This window comes from Sphaeramia orbicularis, chromosome 8 (assembly GCF_902148855.1).
Source record: "Sphaeramia orbicularis chromosome 8, fSphaOr1.1, whole genome shotgun sequence".
Taxonomy (NCBI): Eukaryota; Metazoa; Chordata; class Actinopteri; order Kurtiformes; family Apogonidae; genus Sphaeramia; species Sphaeramia orbicularis.
This window is the reverse complement of record NC_043964.1, coordinates 9276918-9284581: the sequence shown is the minus strand read 5'-3', so window position 1 is coordinate 9284581 and position 7664 is coordinate 9276918. Positions and strand designations below refer to the sequence as shown.

At 33.9% G+C, this 7664-nt stretch overlaps 1 pseudogene; it reads left to right on the top strand.

The window, feature by feature from the left end:
- LOC115424202 (protein tweety homolog 2-like) overlaps positions 1-3606 on the top strand; it is a 105101-nt pseudogene extending 101495 nt beyond the window's left edge.
- The last annotated feature ends 4058 nt before the right edge of the window (positions 3607-7664 follow it).

Below are 7664 nucleotides of genomic sequence, written 5' to 3'. Positions count from 1 at the left end.
CCCTCCTGTATGTGGTCTAAAGTGTTACTAACCTACAGCCTTTATGTACAATGACCTTGCTTGAGTCAAGAATGATGAAATTGCATCATTGCTCACGTTAGGGTTGGATGACACTGTCGCAGCTGGGGTACACTGACTCAGAAAGGGGGAGGTGGGGGTGGGGGGGGTGGGGAGGTTAAGACACTAATCCTCCTTATTACAGAGGCTTGGGCACAGTTTCAGGGTGCAAGGAGAGGAAAAAACGGATTCTTTGTACTCCACTGGGATGCGTTTTCAGATGTCGGACAGAATTCTGATGCGGTTTCAGGCATGAATGTAGGGACAAATACCACCGTACTTTTGAATAACAGAGGTGTGGTTGGCATGTGTGAGGTGAAAGTCTGACAGTGTGAAATAGAAGGAAATCTAAAATAGGAAACTGGAAACTTAAATAGAAAATATGGAATAAAAGCCTGGGTAACAGTTTATTTAGATCACAGTGTCAAACGGCCCGGGGGCCAAATCCAGCCCACCAAAGGGTCCAATCTGGCCCTTGGGATGAATTTGTGAAATGCAAAAATTACACTAAGATATTAACAATCCTTCTAGTTCAGGTTCCACATTCAGACTAATTCAGTCTCAAGTGGGCAGGATTCAGTAAAATACTATCATAATCATATAAATAATGACAACTCCAAACTTTTGTCTTTGTAAATATAAATATTTTCATGTATTTACACTAAAACAAAGTATAATTTCGCAAAAAAAAAGTGAATAACCTGAACAATATGAACAACCTGAAATGTCTTTAGAAGAGTCAGTACAATTTTAACATATTCTGCTTGTTATTAAATTTTGTGAGTTTGTATATCCACTGTGATCTGTAAGTTATAATGTACATGTGTAAATGATAAACTGAGGCAGAATATTGTTAAAATGACACTTTTTTTTTTCAGTTTGTTCATGTTATTCACATTTTTTGAAAGGATAGTTTGTAGATATAACCCTTTTATGATGCAGTTTACTTTTTTTCACTCTAAAACGTAGAGAAAAAGTTTGGAGTTGACATTTCTATATTATTATGATAACCTACAAAAAATAATGACTCCATATTTTCTTCTCAGTTTGATGTGAAAAAAAAAAAAAATCTTACACTATGCCTATAAATAATGACAATTTCATATTTTTGTCTTTGTTTTTGTGCAAAATCAAACCCTTAAATTATGAAAATATTTACATTTACAAATTATCCTGTAACAATAAAGCGTTAATAACCTGAACAAATATGAACAACCTGAAATGTCTAAAGAAAATCAAGCACAATTTTAGCTATTTTCTTCCTGTTCCTCAGTGTTTAGTGTCTTTGTAGATCTAATCCATACATAACATCATTTGCGTGAAAACGTAACTCAAACTTAACATTCTTTCAAAGTCCGATTCCCGACTTCTTCACAAAATGTTCACAACTTCTAGCCTTTATCCACTGGACCCCCCACTGCTCTATGGGCCCCCCACAAATGCTGGGCCCCATGAATTTTTCACCTTTCCCCCCCCCCCCCCTTATCAGCGTCCCAGGTGATGGTCAAGAAGAATTTGTAAAATGTCGCTAACGTCCTTTATTAACCTCACACAATCTTTAATTGATCAAAAAAATCTTGAATAAAGCAAAAATTGTGAATTAAGCAAAAAATCTTGAATTAAGCAAAAATATCTTGAATTAAGTAAAAAAATCTTGAATTAAGTGAAAATAAATCTTGACTTCATCAAAAAAAAAAGTAAATCTCAGCAAAAAATCTTGAATTAAGCAAAAAACAGATCAAATTAGGCACAAAAAAAATATTGAATTAAGCAAAGCAAAAACTTGAATTAAGTGGGGGAAAAAAATCTTGAATTGAGCAAAAAATTCTTGAATTAAGCAAAAAAAAAAAAAAATCTAGGATATAGCCTATAAAAAAAATCAGGAGTTAAGCAAAAGAAATTTAACTGAGCAAAAAATCTTGAATTAAGCAAAAAAAAATCTTAAATTAAGCAAAAAATCTTGAATTAAGCAAAAACAAAACAAAAAAAAAAAATCTTAATTTAAACAAGAAAGCTTGAATTAAGCAAAAAAAATCTTAAGTAAAAAAAATCTTGAATTAAAAAAAAAAATTATGAATTAAGCAAAAAAAAATCTTGAATTAAGTGAAGAAAATCTAGACTAAAGCGGGAAAAAAATCTTGAATTAAGCAAAAAAAAAAAAAAAAATCTAGAATATAGTCAAAAATCATGAGTAAAGCAAAAGAAATTGAATCGAGCAAAAAAATCTTAAATTAGGCAAAAAATCTTGAATTAAGTAAAAAAAAAAACTTAAACAAAAAAATCTTAAATTCAACAAAAAATCAAATTAAGCAAAAAAAATCTTAAATTAAGCAAAAAAAATCTTGAATTAAACAAAAAAAATATCTTGAATTAAGCAAAAAAAAAAATCATGAATTAAGCAAAAAAAATCTTAAATTAAGCAAAAAATCTTGGATTTAGTTAAAAAAATCTTGAATTAAGCAAAGAAAAATCTTGAATTAAGCAAAAAAAATCTTAAATTAAGCAAAAAATCTTGAATTAAATTTAAAAAATCTTGAATTAAGCAAAAAATCTTGAAAATAAAAAAAAAAATCATCAGTTACGCAAAAAAAAATCTTGAATTAAGCTAAAAAAAAAAAATAGCCTTAAATTTTTTTTTTTTTTTTTTAAATCATGAATTAAGCAAAAAACTAATCTCAGATGTAGATTTTTGCAGTGTCCCAACAGTCCATGGGACCTTTGGGACCTTCGGACTAAATCTAACCCGGCTAACTATGGTGCTCTGTAGTCCTGTTGTTTATGGTGTTGGTTCACACACACAATCTTTCATCAAAAAACAACGCGCTAAATCAAATAGCAACTTAATTGTGTTTTATTTAGACAATCTCTCTGTTTTCTACAGTTCTGCAGTAGGAGTGGGTTTCTATGGAAACAGTGAGACCAACGATGGGATGTATCAGCTGACCTACTCACTCGACAGTGCCAATCACACATTGGTGGCATCAACAATCTGGTGAGTAAACCATGCCAAGTCCTTCTGCACAGTCTGCGCTGGTTTTACATTCATCGTGTGCCACAGAATTGATTTCTATCAGACGGAATTTTCCAGGTGAATCGAACAAGTTTCCAAGGCCATCGACGGTGTAAAAACTTTAATTTTCACCTTAAATTTCCCATCAGTGTTGTCGCATGCTCCCTTGTTTTGTGTCAGGATGCACAAAGCCTGATGGGTTCCCTACGTGCTGTCTCGCTGTACTTGAGAACACTGATTTACACCAGAGATCCTTCACTATTAATGGGGTGTTCATCTGTCTGCGAGCGGTACATCACTGCAGGGGGTCTGTATCCGCTTTTTGTCACAGTGCAGGAATTGAGGTGACTGCTGCCGTGGGATTTGTATATAGGGATTCTTTCAATGCAGCTCCTGACCTGCATTCAGGGAAGTTATTTGGGAGGCTTATAGCGAGCGGGGGGATAGGAAAGCGGAAAAGAGGAAAGAGGAAGGAGAGGAGGCAGTCTGAACAAGGTCCTGAACGAAGCAAGCACCACAGTGAGGAAGAAGAGGATTAACTCCCATCTGCGGTGCATTAATGGATGTTAAGCCTCTGTTTTACCATGTCTGCTGCATGGCAATGTCAGTATCACGTATGCATATTGTATTAGTATAATCGCACAAACAGATTTACACACCCTTTCATTAGGTCAGTGTTTCTCAACCTTGGTGTCGGGACCCCATGTGGGGTCGCCTGGAATTCAAATGGGGTCACCTGAAATTTCTAGTAATTGATAAAAAATTTTTAAAAAAAAATTACTTACTAATAAAAAATATATGGTGAGTTGACAGAGGCGATCCCAATCCATAAAAGACAAACTGTGGTTGTGAAACTGCGGCACTGTGGTTCTGTTTATCTGTCAAATGTTCACTGTGGTCGGTTTCAGATGCTGCAGCTCTTTCATAATTCATAGTTTGAGTTATTGTTTGTTCAGTATTAACCCTTTCATGCGTAGTGGTCACTACAGTGGACAGTTATTCTCCATCTGTTCTCTTGTATATTCATGGGTTTAGTTGTTTTAGTTCCATATCAGCCTACACAGTGGACGCTCATGCACCATCCCATACACTGCAGTTCATCCAATTACTGTAACTTTGCTGCTCATGATAAACCTGATCTCCAGTGACATGGTTTAGTGGAAATCAGTTGCTAATTGTTATTAGACTATAATTAACAGTTTTCTGAAACAATTTTTTTTTTTTTTTTGCATATCCTCCTTAGACCCAGCAATGCATTTTGTCCTCTATAGGGGACAAAAGTTTGACAGTTTAACTTAAATGCTGTCCATTGCAAAGGACATTCCATTAAAAAAAAAACAATAAATACATATAATGATTTTTAAAATGTATCTGAAAAAACTTGCATTATTCAGTTTCCAATCAACACAATTTTTTAATGTAAAAAAGCTAAATTGTCAATTTCCTGGGTCTCAGGAGCATATTATCTTCATGAAATGAGTAATAACTAGTATCAGAGTATGATAAAACATGAGAAAACGTCAGATTAGTGGCATTAAAAATGTTTCTATTTCATAGTTTTCACACAGTAAATCACTTTCTGATGAGTTTTAAATACATGTTTCTTTGCTTCAAAAATTAAACACATGGTGTCCAGCTGAGTGGACATTTTGTAACTCCACGAAAAATAGATTCATTAAAAAAAAAAATCAATTGCATTGTTTTTTCCATGCCTAAAGAGGAATAAAAACACTCAAGAAAAAAATATTGACTAAGGTTCTCATAATTCATGCATGAAAGGGTTAACTGTCAGTCTTGTAAATCCAAGATGGACTGACTGTACATATCCTGACCAAGGAAAATCAAATCTGACTTTGTGCAGTAATCTACACCTGGCTTTTCTGCCTCCGTCCAGAATAATATACATTATATAGACTAAATGTAGTGTACAATTAGCTTTTATTTGCAACATAGCAAACTATTACATGATCAAAAATGATAATAATTTTAGCAAAAAAAAAAAAAAAAAGTCTCAGTTTTGAATGTCTGGGGTCACCAGAAATTTATGATGTTAAAATGGGGTCACAAGCCAAAAAAGGTTGGAAACCACTGATTTAACCCTTTAAGACCCAAACAATCACTGCTACTTGAAATTACACTGAACAAAATATAAACTCACCACTTTTGTTTTTGCTCCCATTTCATGAGCTGAACTCAAAGATCTAAAACTTTTCTATGTTCACAAAAGGCCTATTTCTCTCAAATATTGTTATAAATTTGTCTAAATCTGTGTTAGTGAGCATTTCCTTTGTCCTTTGCTGAGATAATCCATCCACCTCACAGTGTGGCATATCAAGATGCTGATTAGACAGCAGGATTATTGCACAGGTGTGACTTAGGCTGGCCACAATAAAAGGCCACTCTAAAATGTGCACTTTTACTGTATTGGGTGGTCCAGGGGGGTCAGAAACCAGTCAGTATTGGTGTGACCACCATTTTCCTCGCACAGTCTTCCTCATTCTCTGAGACAGCTTTGGAGATGGCTTATGGTAGAGAAATGAACATTCACTCACAGGCAAAAGCTCTGGTGGAGATTCCTGAAGTCAGCATGCCAATTGCATATTCCCTCAAAACTTGTGACATCTGTGGTATTGTGCTGTGTGATAAAACTGCACATTTTGGAGTGGCCTTTATTGTGGCCAGCCTAAGGCACACCTGTGCAAAAATCCTGCTGTCTAATCAGCATCTTGATATGCCACACCTGTGAGGTGGATGGATTATCTCAGCAAAGAAGAAGTGTTCACTAAACAAATTTAAACAGATTTGTGAACAATATTTGAGAGAAATAAACCTGTGTGTACACAGAAAAAGTTTTAGATCTTTGAGTTCAGCTCATGAAAAATGGGAGCAAAAACAAAAGTGGGGCATTTATATTTTTGTTCAGTGTAGAAAAATTCTCAAAACCCACATTGACTTTGAGCCTCTATCTCTCCTCCTTGGCTTACCAAATAGGTGTATCAGTAACAAACATAATAGGAAACTATATAATATTTTAACATTCTGTACCCGAAAGAATATACTACTACACTGGACTTCTATTTCTGGATGGAAGAAGCTGGTACTGGAGCACATTCCGCTTGACTTTTTGACATGTCTGGCACATTCTAGGATCGACATATTCAATCACATTTGGAAACCCTTCCTGGACTATATTGAGGGAAATGTGTCCTCAATTCTTTCTTGAGCTTTTATCTGCTCTTGAATGGACTTTTGGTTGTATTGTATAGACATTAGGCCTGTAACGGTACACAAAATTTTCGGTTCGGTACGTTTTCGGTTTTCAAAGACGTGGTTTGGTTTTTTTCAATTCGGTACGGGAAGAAAGAAAACCCTCAAAATGTCTATTAATGCATTTATGAATTTTTTAACATTTTTCCCCCAATTTTTTGGAGACAACTGAATAGAGAAAAACAGGAATAATATAATTCTGCTGCTATAAATCAAATAGAAAATAAAATAAATTATTAATATTTCTAAATGTATTTTAAACATTAGTATTGCACTTTTCCCTGAAAGGTAGTTTTGAACAAACAAGAAAAATCTAATCACAGTTGTCAGTTCACTTTCTGCATAAAAATAACAAAAAAAAAAAATTCAGTTTTTTTTTTTTTTTTTTCATAGTTTATAAAAGTAAGTATTTCATAATTTTATGTTTGTTTGTTTTTTGTTGTTTGTTTTTTACACTAAAACAAAGACAATATATGGAGTTGTCATTATTTCTAGGTTATTATGTTATTATTTTTCTGGTCCGGCCCACTTCAGATCAAATTTAGCTGAATATGACCCCTGAACTAAAATGAGTTTGACACCCGTGGTTTAATTGTTCCAGGCATTAAAATGAACAAGAAATTTGAAGAAAACAAGGGTGGTCTAATAATTTTTTCTGTCTGAGGAGACGTCTCATTCAGATTCAGTTAATATTTAGGCCTGCGATTAATGATTGAATGAACTAATTACTGTTTTGGTTTTAATGGATTAGTTGTTACTTACAAGACTTGAAACAAAAAACATGGTGATTATTAGAGAGTGACTTTGCATTTGTCTCTATGCCGTGAGTGACTGAATCCAAAATATGAACATATCATCAGAAGTACACTAGACGTATAAATTGCAGCTCTTTGTGATTATATAATTGCACAGACTGAAATTGCATTTACCATTCGATTAGCGCTTGTCGTTTGCTCTGTAAAATGTCAATTTTCTGTTTCCCAGAGCTCAAAATGACCTACTGAAATGTTTTGTTTGGTCAAAAGGCCAAATATGGTCTTTATAATATCACAGAGGAGTAAACAAACTAGAAAATATTCACATTTAAGTGGCTGGAAACGGAAATGTCAATTGAGTTTGCAACTGCAACTGATGAATTAACCCCTTAACCTTCATTTATTTCAGGGGCCACATTCACCCAATTCAATCTCAAGTGGGTTGGATCATTAAAAAAACATAATAACCTATAGATAATAACAACTCCGAGTTTTATCTTTGTTTCAGTGCAAAAAAAGAACATTAAATTCTGAAAATATTTACATTTATAAACCATCCAAAGAAAAAAGATGTG